The sequence below is a fragment of the Pinus tabuliformis genome, chromosome 8 (assembly GCF_031772625.1).
Source record: "Pinus tabuliformis cultivar Carrire ecotype Pingquan chromosome 8, CPIR1, whole genome shotgun sequence".
Classification (NCBI taxonomy): Eukaryota; Viridiplantae; Streptophyta; class Pinopsida; order Pinales; family Pinaceae; genus Pinus; species Pinus tabuliformis.
In genome coordinates, this window is record NC_142294.1 from 729,237,321 (window position 1) to 729,254,700 (window position 17,380).

Genomic DNA, 17,380 nt, shown 5'->3' on the forward strand with positions numbered 1-17,380 from the left:
GAGTTATGAATTTATTTATGTTATGGAAAAATTGTTAAGTTGGCCAGCAACTTATGTAGGCTCAGAAGCCCAACAGTCATGTCTATTCAACCTCTACATTTTAGTATAAATAGAAGAGGACTTCAAGTAATTTCTACACACACTTGGATCTCTTCCTCTCTCTACTTGTCTTTGGGTTTTAATAGGAGGATAGATCCTAAGGAAAAGCTAGAAAAGCCAGAAAAGTTGTAAAAGCCAGAAAAGCCGGAACTGCCGGAATAGCCGGAAAATCCAGAAATGCTGGAGCTACCGGAAAAGCCAGAAAATCCGGAAAAGCTGGAACTGCCAGAAAAGCTGGAAAAGCTAAAACTACCAGAAAAGTCGGAACTGTCAAAAAAGCCGGAACTGCCAGAAAAGCCAGAAACGCCAAAAACACCAAAAAAGCTGGAAATAGCGGAAAAGCCAGAAAAGCCAGAAAAGCAGAAAAGCTGGAAATACCAAAATTGTCGGAACTGTCGGAAAAGCCTGAACTGCTGAAAAATCCAAAACTACCGGGAAGTACCGACATAGCTGGAGCATCTGTCTCTGAAGGAAGGCAACACGATGTAAGAGATCATGGGCAGCATAATAAGCAGCATGATGATATGAGCATGGGAAGAATAATGATGCATGATGATATGAGTATGGGCAGCATAATAAGCAGCGTGATGATATAAGATCATGGGCAGCATAATAAATAGCATGATGATATGAGCATGGGCAGCATAATGATGCATGATGATATGAGCATGGGTAGCATAATGATGAATGAGATCATGAGCATGGAAAACTTGATGATGAATAAGACCATGGAAGATGTAGCATGATGAGCAGCATGAAGATGAGAGCAGCTCAGTCATCAAGGTTCAACACATGTGACAGTACAACAAGGTGTCACACGGTAATGTGCAGCAAATAAACGAGATGCATCACTATGATAGGTGAACGAGTCACCTTAGAGAATCAGTTGAAGAAATATGTCTTCAACTAATCTCATGCCAATATCAAAAGTCAAAGTGATTGACTTCTATTGTAAATGTACTATCTCTCTCACTTTCTCTGCTGAACTTTGAAGAACATAAAACAAGAATTGATCAAGGGTTTCCCCACATTGTGGAGATTGTCCCTAGCTAGCGCCACATCTTGTGTCCTTTTGTCTTGGCTTGTCTTTTGCGATTTATATTTATGTTCTATCTAAAGTTTACTTTTTACTAATGTCATTGCTAGTGTGGAAAAGAAATTGAAATAAATTGCTCTAGCATAGAACATACCTAAAAATAACAAAAAACAACACAACTCAAAGAATTCATATATTATTGAACATAGGTGGATAATTACAGGATAAGAAATGTAATGTATAATTCCCTCTTTCATCTCTTTGAACTCTTCCCACACTCAAACCTATCACTCTTTATTCATACTCTCTACTACTATCCCACCCTATGTTTACATACCTCTTAAACTTATACAATTCTTTAGAGAAAGGGTTTGGTTCCCAATTACATGGAATCATATCCTCTATTTTAGGGGGAAAAAACACCTAAATATCTAACCCATTTAGCAATATTCCAAATATCAATATTACATGGAAAGGGAATGATAACTTATCAAAACCTCCATAATCACTTTAGATTTTCTCCTAGAACTAATATAACTTATAATTGCATGAGAAATTCACCTTTCTACTCTTTCTAATTTACTCTAAATTATAAAAAAATTGTTAATGGAACTGACTCCCTTTAGTAAATAAATAAGCCCCTTATTTTTAGGTCAATCATAAGTTTGATCCACAGAAGATGCTCCTGCATCATAATGTGACATTACATGAAATAATGTACTAAATATTATAGAAAATATGAAAGTGATATCTAGACTTGGAAGATGTGAACTATGTAAATTAGACCCCATGCTAGGTTCAAGGATTTACGAGATTCCTTTCTCTTGTGGTAAAGAATATATTGGTCAAATGGGATTTTCCTTCAAAGCCCATCACAAAGAACACATCATTTACACCTTTCATATCTACTTCTCAAAATTAGCTAGTTGAGCACTCATTTAATTCTAAACATCTCATTTTTCTTTAGTCAAACTAAAATCTTAGCCTCAACTCCCTTCTACAATTCATGCATAATTTGGGAAGCTTTGGAAATTGAGAAACACTTGATAATTTCAATTGATAATATGAATGCAGGCTCATCCAATCCTAGAAGCTTGTCATCCATCGCCTAGATTACTAACCCTCAGTTATTCCATTTATGTCTCCCTCTTTTTATTTTCTATCATAGTTCTTTATTTAATCTTCTTCATTGGCTTGTTTACGTATCCTTGATATTTATTTTTTCCTTCCCCCTTTTCTAATCTAGTGTTCATTTAACTTTGATTTAACTCTTATTATTTTATCAGTTACACCTTTCCCTCTTTCCACATTTTCTTCTCACCCCCCCCCCAGTTCCATCTTCAACATTGTTTTTTTTACCATTAACGTTACGTTTATCCCTACCCCATGTTCTAATTTTGGTTAATATTTTTTTTTTGTAAGCTTGGTAGGACTAAATCTTCATCATGTCTAATATATCACGTCAATTGGGGTGGGGAATTGAACCAGTGACTTCACATCAAGGAGTGCCTTAACAGACCACCCAATCACCGTCTATCCAAGACCCAATGGACAATTTTGATTAATATTATTAGTAATATTATTATTAAACTCTATTGTTTCTTATTTGATTGATTTTTTATGATACAATTCTTGAGCATTTAACATTAATGTCAATATTATTCAAAAATCACCCCTTTGTATGTCTCCTTCTTTGTTTTTTATGTTTATTTGTCTCTTTCTTGTAATGGTTATTCTCTTATTTTTCTTTTCCATAATTTTTAAATTTTTTATATTTCTTTAAACATTGTGATCCTCATTTTTTCAATAGTTACTTCCTTGCCCCTCTTTTATTTAATCCTCTCCCAACACTCATTTGCATTATCAAATATTTGTTATCATCGATGATGGGTGGAGTGTCCACTCAAAATTTTGGATGTTTCAAAGAAAAAACACAATTTACTTCCAAAAAATACTTGATGGAAATATGACTAATTGTGAAAATCTACACACACTAAATGTTAGCCCATATAACTTGCAAAATGAATAAATATTGTAGCTTACCTAGATTTTCCACTCTTTCTCCCTTGTGTCATCAGTGATAGTGACAGTCAATCACAAATCTATAGTTTTCCTCCATTCCTTCCCCCAAAAATGAATATTTGATCCTTTCATAGGTTTTATGAAAACCATAATGATCTATTATTGAAAATTTTTGGAGTTTAAATAACATTGTTGATTTAAAAACAACTTTCTTCAAATACATATACCATTTATATGAAAGCTCTTCCTTGTGTTGTTTATAGTCATGATATGCGTAGGGTCCCATCTGAAGTTGTTAGATTAGGTGTGATATTTTGAGATTTGTTAACCATTATTCATGGATGTGATTTAACCAGATTGCTATAATGAAGGAGAGTGAAAAGATGGACCATTCCTCTTAATATTTTTGTGAGAAAGCATATGCTATCAAATTGTCATTTCCCTTATAAATTATCTCATGAGAAAAATAAATTTCATGAGAAACAAAAATTTATATTATCCATAACTCAAGGATTTAACTGAAAGGATAATCCTTTCATGTTGGAAGTTTCCTAAAATGGGTTTATCCAAGGTAAAAATATCGTATCCATGTTTTTTATGGCTTTATTCATTAGAATTTTGTGGGAGGTCTAAATATTTTAAAATAATAAAAACATAAGTAATTTCCATAAAGAATAGTATAATCTTGTTGTATTTTAGTATCACTATTCATAAAATAATTATATAGTCAAAGTTTGTCGTATTGAACTATCCAATCAAATATATATGGTGCTTTACAAATTAGATAGTATCAAATTGTAGTTATTTTTCTTTTATGGAGAGTTGAGACTCCAAGGGTTGTAGGAGGTAAACACTTGAAACTAAAAAATATAGGGTTGCAAATCAAGTTGGATAACCATATATAATTCCTCATTAAAGTTATAGAAATGGTTCAAATGCGTAAAACAATTCCCATGAAATGGAGGACCTTTTCACAATGAAATCAACATAAAAATGACCATGTTGTGAAGAAGTTACAAAAATATTTTGTCAAGCTATAATACATTGATGAAAAAGTAAAAGGGTAGCACAAGACCATGAGAATAAACCTGTAATTTTTCACTACTACTATTGAAAACAAAATAGTGATTCCTTTGATATATGAGTTTTATAAATAAAAGTATACAAATTCCCAATTAATAAGGAAAATGGACTAAGAAGTCTTGTACTTTGGTAAGGAAGAACAAGGAATAATAAACAATCTAACATCTAAAAATAGAGTTATATGTAGACCTTACTCATATCAAAGGCACAATACAAAGAAGAGAATATTGACAAGAATGTATTCAAAAAAGTGGAAACAACCCATATCACACCACACTAAGCATAAATTAGGCAATAATATTATCAAACCACATATGTGGAAACTAAGAAAGCTCAAGGTAAATGCATTTTAACTCTAGATAAAGTGCATTATTTTGAGGGGTATGGAGACCTTTCAAAATACTTGGAAGATAATGTAAAGAAACTCCTATAAGAGAGTCGCATCAAAAAGTGAAAAAAGAACCAGCCTTCATATAACAAAATTAAAAACTCAAAAGTGAGAGCAACATTGTAAACAGGAAAAAAATGCTCCTTGATGCAACAAATAAGAAATTGCAAGCACAAGACGAGCATGTACATATCAAGACTACAAAGATATGCAAGGAGCCTTATGTGGTTTAAAAAATGACTTAAACATACCAATGTTTCTATTAATATCACTCAATTAATGTTATGGGATAAGAAACCATTGTATGATCATCTATTGGAGAAACAAATATATTCCCAAAGAGATGAAGCACTCTAAGAAAAAGAAAAATGGTCATAATTACTATTTAGACCTACAACAAGAACAAAGGAAGAAACATAAGAGGAAATTCAATGTGCACCATGAAAGTAGTGGAAAAATAATTGCATCCACTCCAATATGAATAGACACATGGAAATTCTAGGATACTTCAGTTGGTCTTCACAATAAAAATTGGAAGGAAAAAAAACTAAGGAAGAGATGGATAAAAAAATTAAGGGAAAGTATGTAGAACACAAGCAATACAATAAAAAAGGTAGAATTGAAATATGATGCAAAATATTTTAAGAAGTTAGAATGCAATTGAGGAAATATGAAAATGTATTATCTTCACAAATGAAAGAAAACAATGGTAGGAAGAAATTCTTGGACTTTCATGTACAATATATTTTGCAATCCCAAGAATAGTCTTCATCTTTATCTTTTAAAAACAATTAATTTTTCCTCATTCCTAGGATGAAGTAGGGAGAAATGCTTATCCACTTTGTAGAAAAGGGAACCAATAAAGAAATAACCATATGTACTCATGTAGTTGGGGACATCCTTATATGAGAAGTTTGATTTAAATTGTAGCAACAAACCATTGTTTTCATGTGTTCCTCATCCTTACATCTATGGAATGTATAGGGAACCAAAGATAATTGAATATTTTTAGAAATAAAAACATCACAATAATGTAACATCTATAACCACAACTAATTTGTACATCATCGTAATGCCCACAGGCATATGCAAGATAGGTTTAAATAAAACATCATGTTTGCTAGTAGATTCAATATAAAGTAGGATTGAATCTTCTTCACCTTTTCAAGAAAATTATTTTTGTGACCAAACATTAGAGGAATTTTGAGGTCAAAAATGGGTCTCCTAAGGAAAATGTACAATTAAAATTCACTTTATGAGAACCAATCACATTTTAGGGGATGACATCATCACCCATGATTGAGGTGGCATTGCTTGAGTTAAAGGTATTTTCTTGTCACATTCTCAATGGTGGATAAAAACTCATGGTTAACCCTGGTAGTTTTATAAGTACTTTTAAAGTCATAAAGTACTCATAATAAAAGTCATTTCACACTTTTTGAAGAAAAGATTATTATTGTCCTTTTATATTTTTTGAAAGAAACAATGCATATCCTTATACAATCTTCATGTCTTTACACATTTCTCAATAAATATTATATTTGTAGATTTTCATATATATTTTTATATTATATATTCATTTCATTTCATTTTATTTAATATTAAAATTTTAAATTAACTATAATTTAATATCTATACATATATAAATAAACACCTACCCATAAATATAAATAAAATCTATTTCAATACTTTTTTCCTTTAATTTTAAATACAACTTGGCTTATTTAATTATGATTATGTTAATATATATTATTATATATAATGTTATAAAAAATTATCCAAATGTAATAAAATATATTTTGTGTTCATTTTTATATTATATATTATTTCTTCTTATGTTATAAATCAAATCAATTCAATATGTAATATAAAATTAATACATAAAATAATATATTATATTTATTAATTCTATTATTTGATTTTTATATAATATATTAATTACGTGTTATTATATAATTTAATTAATATAAATTTTCATTAACAATATATTATACTATTAATAATTTATGAATTTATATTTATATTTTATTTTAAGTTATTTAAGTGCAAAGAACAAATCCATTAGTTGTTCAATGAGAATGATTTTTTCATGCAAAGCTCATTTTTATTTATAGTCACACCAGTACAATTTTTTATAGCTGTCTATGGAAAGTTATATTGTTTTTTTTTTTAAGTAAAAAACAATTGACTTTCAATTAGTTCTAAAAAATTTAAATAAATTTTATAAATTCTATTAAAGTTTTGAAAAAAGAAAATATTAAACTGAATATTTTTAAAATTTTTAAATTCTAATTTTTCATGGTTCATATAGATGAAGTCATTTATGGGGTTATAAATAAATTTTTTTGAATATATATATATATATTGTATACCACCAAGTGTCATCATAGTACACATCAATGTCAATATTTATGACCAAATTTCAATCAAATCTCATGAGTTGTGAATATTTGATTTCACAAGTTATCATTAAAATATTTTATAATTAAAATGTTATTAATTTTTTTTATTGATTTGACATGTTATCATTAAATTATTTTATAGTTAAAATGAATTAGTTTATTTTTTTGTCAAGTTATATTTTTTACAAGTCAATATGAAACAGATGTGTAAGATTTTACACATAATGTTAAAAGAAATTAATAATAAAAGAAGATTTCAATATTTATTAAAAGTAAATTATTTTAATATCGACCAATTAAATTAGACAATTTTTTCTAAACATTTGATTTAACAACTTTCACCAAATTAATGGAACTAGCACAACTAAATTAATAAATTAGTTGATATGTCTGAATGAACATCATTTTCTACTTATAATAATATCAATTAGTGTATTAAACAAATATATCTATATGTATATGTTAAAAAATATATTATTTTCCAAAGGAATTTAAAAAATTATTAAATTAAAATTTATTGAACAACTCCTTAAACATATAATTTAATGACACAACAATATAATTTATTTTTCCATTCATTGTTATTCTACCTTCATATACATTTCTTCAATTATCTCAAAACTATTTACATATATTTATTTTTTAATTTTAATCTTTTATAGTAACGTTTTTTATGGTAGAAGACTTTCCTAGCTTTAAAATAAATATTTAATAATGATATTTAAATTGTTTGAATGATTGTAGCATTTCATTAATTGGTTTTTCAGAAACATATTATTTTATGTTTACATGCATATCAATTTTAATTTCAAATTGAAATTTTCAATTAGAAAAGTGTGAATATTTAATTGTTATAATGTATATTTATATTTTCTTAATTCAAGATTAATTTACACTACTATGAATTACTTTTTGCATAAAAGGAGGGTACTAACCAACACCGTTGCATATTACACTTGTTATTAATTTACTTTAGTACAAATTTTCAATTGAAATTAACCATAGTTACATGGATTGTGGTGCAAAAAGTGAATTTCAAATTCATAAATATTATTTTATTGATTTATCTATTATTTTTATTATTTCCATAAGAGGCCCATTTTAGACCTCAAAATTCCCCTAATGAGCATCCCATACTAAGGATAAATAGTCATAAATCACTCATGAGATTTTTGGTTTTAAGCATGGATATCTATTGAACTAGGATTTATCATATTTATTGGTATAAAATGGATACTTAATAGACATGTATTATTAAAATAGGATTTAGACAACTAATCAAGTTATTTCCAACAAGCTACAAATTTTTATATGAGAAATTTATGGCCTTTAAAAACTGATCCATGTAGACCATGTTGTTACCAAGCAGAAGGTACACAAATCCCATAACTAAAACATATGGAGTTGGTCATGTATGGAATTCATAGAATTTTTTTGTGAGTATGATCCAAAATGGATTAGTAAGTGAAATATGTGTGTGTATCTATGTGTATAATTGTTGGTCACATGGTGTTGGCATTGATCTCAACCTAGGATATATATCTAACGAGTCAACCATGGAGTCAATTCTGTTGGCATTGAAGTCAATAATATTGAACTATTTGTCATGTTGATCAAAGGCTTGATGATGCGTTACTGAGGTATTTATGATGTTCTCATAAATGCTATATTTTTCAGAGAAGGATTGAAGAAAAATGGCAAAGTTCTGGGCAGAGAGGAGGTGATTTTCCCTAAGTTAGGGCATCATCTCTAGGAGACAGTTGTGCATAGAGCGATGAATACAGCATCATCAATGGGAGCCCACACTATCCCCACGATGATCACCTCTACGAGCCAATTATATCCTGTGATGATGCTTGTAAGTGGAAAATTTTGATTTGTGCATGAACGTAAAATACCATTAGCATTTCCTAGAGTATTTTTCCAAGGTTTTTGATGGTTTGGGGTTGACTTGAGTTGGTTCACACTCTAGAAGGTGATCAAGTCAAAGATAATGAGGATTAGTTCTTTGTATTGATTACATCTTTAACAATTGATAAAATGCCAGAGTGTGCAATAGAAGTGGTTAGACAGTATGAGAGAGTAAGCTATAGTAATGCAGAGATAGAGTACAGATCAGAGATAAAATTTGGAGCATATGTAAGAGGATGTTGGAGTCTTTTTGTATCTATATGTCTAACATGCTTGTGTTGTAGATTGTATTGTTTCCAGTTTCTACTAATGTTTGTTGAGTCTAAGTTTTGTCTTAATTTTATCTATTTCTCTCATGTTGTCGATTGGATAAATGAGTATTTTCGAAGAGTATTTGTTACTTCTTTGTTTTACAGGATTAAAATAGCATTAATGAGAGTTTAATTAAGGTTTTGTATATTGCAAGATTAAAACCGGTTTGACTATACTTTGGTAGGAAGAAAATGAAAGAAAACAATGGTAGGAAGAAATTCTTGGACTTTCATGTATAATATATTTTGCAATCCCAAGAATAGTCTTCATCTTTCTCTTTTAAAAACAATTACTTTTTCCTCATTCCTAGGATGAAGTAGGGAGAAATGCTTATCCACTTTGTAGAAAAGGGAACCAATAAAAAAATAACCATATGTACTCATGTAGTTGGGGACATCCTTATATGAGTTTGATTTAAATTGTAGCAACAAAACTTTGTTTTCATGTGCTCCTTATCCTTACATCTATGGAATGTATAGGGAACCAAAGATAATTTCATATTTTTAGAAATAAAAACATCACAACAATGTAACATCTATAACCAAAACTAATTTGTACATCATAGTAATGCTGACATGCATATGCAAGATAGGTTTAATAAAACATCATGTTTGGCAGTAGATTCAATAGAGGGTAGGAATGAATCTTCTTCATATTTTCAAGAAAATTATTTTGGGGACCGAACATTAGAGGAATTTTAAGGTCAAAAATGGGTCTCCTAAGGAAAGTGTACAATTAAAATTCACTTTATGAGAACCAATCACATTTTAGGGGATGGCATCATCACCCATGATTGAGGTGGCATTGCTTGAGTTAAAGGTATTTTCTTGTCACATTCTCAATGGTGAATAAAAACTCATGGTTAACCATGGTAGTGTTATAAGTACTTTTAAAGTCATAAAGTAAAGTACTCATAATAAAAGTCATTGCACACTTTTTGAAGAAAATATTATTATTGTCATTTTATACTTTTTGAAAAAAACAATGCATATCCTTATACAATCTTCATGCCTTTACACATTTTTCAATAAATATTATATTTGTATATTTTCATATATTTTTTTTTAAATATATATTCATTTCATTTCATTTACTATTAAAATTTTAAATTAATTATAAGTTAATATCTATACATATATAAATAAATACCTACCCATTAATATAAATAAAATCTATTTCAATACATTTTTCCTTTAATTTTAAATACAACTTAGTTTATTTAATTATGATTATATTAATATATATTATTATATATAATATTATGAAAACTTATCCAGATGTAATAAAATATATTGTGTGTTCTTTTTTATATTATATATTATTTCTTCTTTGTGTTATAAATCAAATCAATTCAATATGTAATATAAAATTAATACATTAAATAATATATTATTTATTAATTATATTATTTGATTTTTATATAATATCTTAATTACATGTTATTATATAATTTAGTTAATATAAATTTTCATTAACAGTATATTATACAATTAAGAATTTATGAATTTATATTTATATTTTATTTTAAGTTATTTAAGTGCAAAGAACAAATCCATTAGTTGTTCAATGAGAATAACTTTTTCTTGAAAAGTTCATTTTTATTTATAGTCACATCAGTACAATTTTTTATACCTGTCTATGGAAAGTTATGATGTTTTTGTTTTTAGTAAAAAACAATTGACTTTCAATTAGTTCTAAAATTTTTAAATAAATTTTATAAATTCTATTAAAATTTTGAAAAAAGAAAATATTAAACTGAATTTTTTGAAAATTTGTAAATTCTATTTTTTTATTGGTTCATATAGATGAAGTGACTAATTTTATGGGGTTATAAATAACACTTTTCATGTATATATATATATATATATATTAAATTTTATTTTTTCATTTGTTCATATAGATGAAGTGACTAATTTTATGGGGTTATAAATAACTTTTTTCATATATATATATATATATATATATATATTAAAAATAAAAAATAAATTGTATAACACAAGTGTCATCATAGTGCACATCAATGTCAATATTTATGATCAAATCTCAATCAAATCTCATGAGTTGTGAATATTTGATTTCATATGTTATCATTAAAATATTTTATAATTAAAATGTTATTAAATTTTTTTATTGATTTGACATGTTATCATTAAATTATTTTATAGTTAAAATGAATTAGTTTATGTTTTTTGTCAATTTATATTTTTTACAAGTCAATATAAAAGAGATGTGTAAGAGTTTACATATAATGTTAAAAGAAATTAATAATAAAAGAAGATTGCAATATTTATTAAAAGTAAATTATTTTAATATCAGCCAATTAAATTAAACAATTTTTACCAAACACTTGACTTAACAACTTTCACCAAATTAATGGAATTAGCACAACTTAATTAATAAATTAGTTGATATGTCTGAATGAGCATCAATTTCTACTGATAATAATATCAATTAGTGTATTAAACAAATATATATTTTTTCCACTGGAAAAATCGTAATCTTTCACTATACTTTGAAAAATTACATATTGTAGATGCACGAATGCATATGCTGTAAGTCTGATCAGCCTGTTGGGCTCAGCAAAAATGTCAAAAATATGTCAACATATTTACCAGAATCATCGTGCAAGATGTTCAAGAACAAGTATTTTCTGTTTTATATACCTATTTGCCACGCAGGGCCTTTTATATACTTCAGATCATAAATATATACAAAAAATTGTACAATTAACATCGTCAAAAATTTCCAGCTTCCAGATCATGGGCTGTCCACCCTGTGGTAGTGAGGGTCTATGTAGGGTCGATGGTAATATTGGAAATCATTTGACCCTCGCTGCTCCTGGATCAACCACTCTCCTAGGGGAAGTGACGTGGCCTCCTTGGATAGTTCGTCGGCACTGCTGTTGTGTTCCTTGTAGATATGTTTGCAAGTGATATCATTAAAATGAGCCTTCATATTATTTATTTCATCTAGTATAATGTTGAGTGTGTGAGTGTGGCAAGTAGTAACATTATTGAACCAGTCTATAATGATCTTCGAATCTCCATATATATGAATGTTCATGCAGTGATGACCTAATGAGAAATGCATGAGATGACGGAGTGTAATGAGTTCAACAAAATTGTTTGAGCCAATCCCCAAGCCCATTTTGACTTTATAGTAATTTAGATCATTAATGTAAAGGATGAAACCGCCTCCACAACCCTGTTGTTGGGCTGCACCATCAAAAAATGCCCAAGGGACATTTTTATCGATGTGTGGAGGGTCATGTGGCCTTCGGGCACGAGGTTGAGGAGGCTCAGGTATATCGTTGAAGGCCGAAATGATCAGCACAGAAGTGTGTGGCCAGCTCACGGGTTTGCCATCGAATATGTTCCGGTTCCGTGCCAGCCAGAGATACCAGCAGATTATAGGCGGAAGGCTCTGTAATTTTGATCCTTTGTGCCTATGATACCAACTTTCCCATGCTCTATTCAGGTCATCGCCATCCCACGTACCCGTAAAACTGATGGAGTTTGATATGTTTTGCCACAGTTCCATCAGGCCTGTACATTTTAGAAAGAGATGTGGAGTCGATTCAACAGCTTTTTTACAAATTGTGCACCAGGTTGGTCCGTAGATGGCTCAGTGCATGAGATTTTCACTAGTGGGAACTTTATCTCTTAGTATACACCAAAAAAATAATTTGATCTGAGGTGGTGCTGTGAGCTTCCAAGTAGCCCTCCACCAGAAAGCAATTAAATCCAGAACTTTGTGTGATATCAGCACTTGGTAGCCCACCTTTGGAGTATACAAACCACTGTCTGATTGGTGCCATATGAGTTGATCCGGTCCCTCTTTGATCCTGATATGCGATTCAAGAAGAGCTGTAATATAATCATTCCATTCTTGATGCCAGCATTGTGGTAAATTGATTTGATGTGCGGATTTCCATCGTTGTGCCAATATGGTAGAATTGAGAGGATCTGCAATGTTAGCAAGGACCTTAATCTCATGGGAGTGTAGATGCTGGATGAGGTTCCTTGATAACAGATGCCTGCCACCGCTTCCAATCCATGGATCTATACCAATGCGGGCCAAAATTCCATCATTGATTCTCCAAACCAGATTGTCCCTAATGAGAGGCAAAGAATGCAGTAATGCCTTCCACACAGATGAGATGCCAGTTTTGGGCCAGTTTGGAAGTCGAATCCATTCCATGATATTCATGGGCCAAATGTATTTATGATATGAGATGCAGGTCTAGAGATTCTGTCTAGTGAGAAAAGTCCACCCCATCTTTGCTGCAAGTGCCTGTGCGAAATAAGGCAGGTCTTTTAATCCCCAGCCTCCCCATTTCTTGGGCAACGCTATCCTGTTCCAGCCCACCCATGCAAAAGTCCTCTTATCTTGGTTCCCATTCCATAAATATCTGTTGCATAATTGGTGCAGTCTGGTCAATATGCTTCTCGGAATCCAGGCAAGGGCCATCCAATAGACAAGCGTTGCCTCAAGAACAGATTTTATCAATACTAGTCTGCCTGCCCTAGACAAATATCGGTGACTCCAAATGTTAAGCCTCTTCTCCAATTTTGAGATGAGCCAAGTCCAATCAACTATCTTCTGGCTGACAGGCTTGATCCAAAAGCCCAGATATTTAAGTCCCTGATCTAGAGGATTGATGCAATAAGGGAACAGATGGTGAGCAAAATGAGACTCATGTATGGAAGTACGAGTGAAAGTGATGGTGGATTTAGAGTTATTTGCTATCATACCAGAGGCTGATGAGAAAAGAGAGAGGATCTTTGAGAAATTTCAGGAGTCCCTGATACTGCCAACAAGGAAAATAATGACATCGTCCACAAACAATAGGTGGGTGAGGAAGCAGTCATCAGATATCTTGAGTCCACATAGCTCTCCATCTCTCTTGTTTGATGTGATCAATCGACTAAGACCATCCATGACAATTAAGAACAAAAGGGGAGACAGGGGACAACTCTGTCTGAGACCTCTTTCAGAATGGAAACAATGAGATGCAGACCCATTTATAAGCACACTAAAAGTAGGAGTGGTAATGCAGGCCATGATCCAAGTGATGAAATTGTGAGGGAACCACAGGTGGATAAGGAGCATCTTAATATATAGCCAGCTGACACGATCAAATGCCTTAGCCAAATCGATTTTTAGGGTGATGGCTTTTTGGTGTTAGGTCCAGATGGAGTGGATGGCTTCCTGGGCCGAGCCAATAGCTTCATGAATCTGACGGTGTTCAAGGAAGGCAAATTGTTGGGGGGCGATATGACGGGACAAGATAGGGCAGAGACGGTTTGCAATGATCTTGGAAATGATCTTATAGAGACAATTGCACAGGGATATAGGTCTATAGTCATTGAAGGAGGATGGGGAGTCTGATTTCGGAATGAGGACGATAAAAGTCGAGTTGATGGCATTATACAATGTCCCAGTTACACGACTTTCCTCCAGTACCCTTAGCAAGTCATGGCTAAGAAACTCATAGAAAGCAAGGTAGAATTCAATGGTCCAACCATCCGGTCCCGGGCTTTTATCCTTTTTGAACCATTTCAATGTGCCCTCAAGCTCCCCAAGAGTCACAGGATCAAAAAGAGCCTCTGCTTCATCCCCATGTACAAATCTAGGGAAATGACCAGCAATATTTATAATATCAGCAATAGTCGAGCCCGGGGGATTTTTGTATAGATTCCTGAAGTGGGAAGATCCTAAGTGTGAGAGCTTGTTAAAAGTGTCAGCCACACCTCCCTCAAGATTCAGCATGCTCTAGATAGTATTTGTGACTTTTCTGCCTTTTGCATAATTGTGGAAAAACCGGGTGTTGTCATCCCCTACTTTTAACCAAATAGCTCTGCTTTGAAGGCAAATAGATTCCTCTCTATCTTTTAGTATCTGTGACTTCTAGCTTTCAAGCTCCACCAGGTGAGATTTATCTTCAGCGGTGACAAACCCCAAACCTCGTTCATCCTTAAGGGAGCAGAGTTTCGATTCAATTTGCAGAAGAGCCGAGTTTTCCCTCTGATGCTTATCTCTGGCCCAGTTTATGGTTAGGTGCTTGAGCTGTGATAGATTGGAGCAAAAACCCTTTGCTAAAGAGTTAGATCTATCAATCAAATTCGCTGCCCAAAAATCCGAGACCATCCGAATATAAGATGGGTCCTGAAGCCATACATGATTTAACTTGAATGGGGTTTCTGGCTTTTGGGTAGGTCCCGAGATCCCCAGGTATATAGGGGAGTGATCCGATATACCTCCAGCTCCAACCCATTGTTTGTAGTGGTGCATCTGTTGTATAAGGGTCCCTTTCATGATATATTTGTCCAATCTGCAAGCAAGGGCAGCTTCACCCACCCTTCTATTCCGCCAAGTGGGGAGAGGTTTGTTCATAGGGACATCAATCAGATTGTGTCTTTCCAGGAGATCAGTCATGTATCCCGTGATCGAATCCACCTAAGCCATAGATCCCCATGATTCCCCATAGCCTAGGGAGAAATTGAGATCGCCTCCCATGATGATGTGCTCAGCAGCGAATATTGAGAGACTGAGCAGGTGTTTCCAGAAATGCTCCCTCTGTTGACAAGGGCCATAGACGTTTATAACCCTAAGACTGTGCCCTAGGTCTGCCGAAAAGATATCTATGCCCATAATCCCCTGACCTCCCCAGCAGGCTAGTACTCTGATGGATTTGGGGTTATATCCAATCGCAAGGCCACCTGATCACCCAGTAGAGTCTATGGCCGAAAAATTCCACCCCGAACACATAGAGATTAAGGAGTCGGATATGAGATCAGCTGGGCCTAGGGTTTCTTGAAGGAGTATAATGTTGACAGAAACAATCTCAAAAAGTCTGCGCAGGGCTAGTTTCTTGGAGGCATTAGCCATGCCCCTGTAATTAAAGGAAAGGCATTTCATGGGGGAATGTTGGCAGGGGTGTTCAATGCTCTAAGAACCCTGTCAAGAGTAGATTGATGAACAAAGGCGACTTGAGCTCCATCACGTCGGATCACCTTTGATAGGTCAGATTTTATCCCCCGAGATGTTATGGGTGTGTACCGGGTATGGCCAGACCTAATCCAGCTTGAAACATTGGGGATTCTCGAGAGAAAATGCGAGGACATAGATTGTAATGATGAGGCTTTGATTCCCGAGATGAGGATGGAGAAGTGGAGGGCGAGGATAGGGAATGTAAAGAGGGAGCGGATGGTGTAATGACAGGCGAGGATGATAAAGTGCAGTGTGCAACAGAGATGGATGGTGCATGCATGGATGAGAAGAGAGAAAAACCAGAGCAACGGGGAGAGAGAGATGTACCCAGAACAATGGTGGCTTCAACAGCTACTCGAGATCTGGTGACTGGTGGCGAGCAAGTATTGTGAGCCGCGACCGCTGCCTGTTGAGGCAAGTTGGCTGAGGGGGTTGGACCCGGTGCTGGAGGACGCTGTGTAGCCGGCGAACGGTCTTGTAGGATACAGAAGATGCTATAGGGGTCTCCTCAGGCTTCTTGTTGAGGGGGAATTCCTTGAATAAATGCCCTACATTGTGGCATCGACGACATCGAAAAGGAACCCCCTCGTAGTCCAGAATTTGAATCCTGGTGTAGTTTCCCCAATGCAGTGAAATTTTCTCCTCCAGACCCTCACTGGTATCCAAGTGTACTAGAATGCGAGCAAGGGTTTTGTTCCTTGACTCCACAAAAGTCCGGTCATGATCAAGATATGTGCCCAGTGCATTCCCTATACGAATGAAAACCTCCTCGCACCAGTACTGAAGGGGGAGTCCTGGCAGGCAAACCCATAATGGACCGGCCCCAATTTGTTCTCTCTCAGGATCAAAGAGAGGGCTCCATCTCTTTAAAAGGACTGGTGCCATCTCAATGTGCCAGTATCTGGCGAGCACCCAATCCATATAGTTTTCTTTAGCAAAGTGGAGATTGAACCAACCTCTAGGTAAAACCTGAACCTCTGGTAATTCTTTGAGAACACCCCCCAGATTTCCTTGACCCATAGAGTAAGTCGAGTGGCCGAATACGCCCTTCCACGAACATGACTGACCAGAATAGTGTTTGCCATGATAGCTGCTTCCCCAATGGCCGAGGTTTCTCCAAACCGGATCAAGATG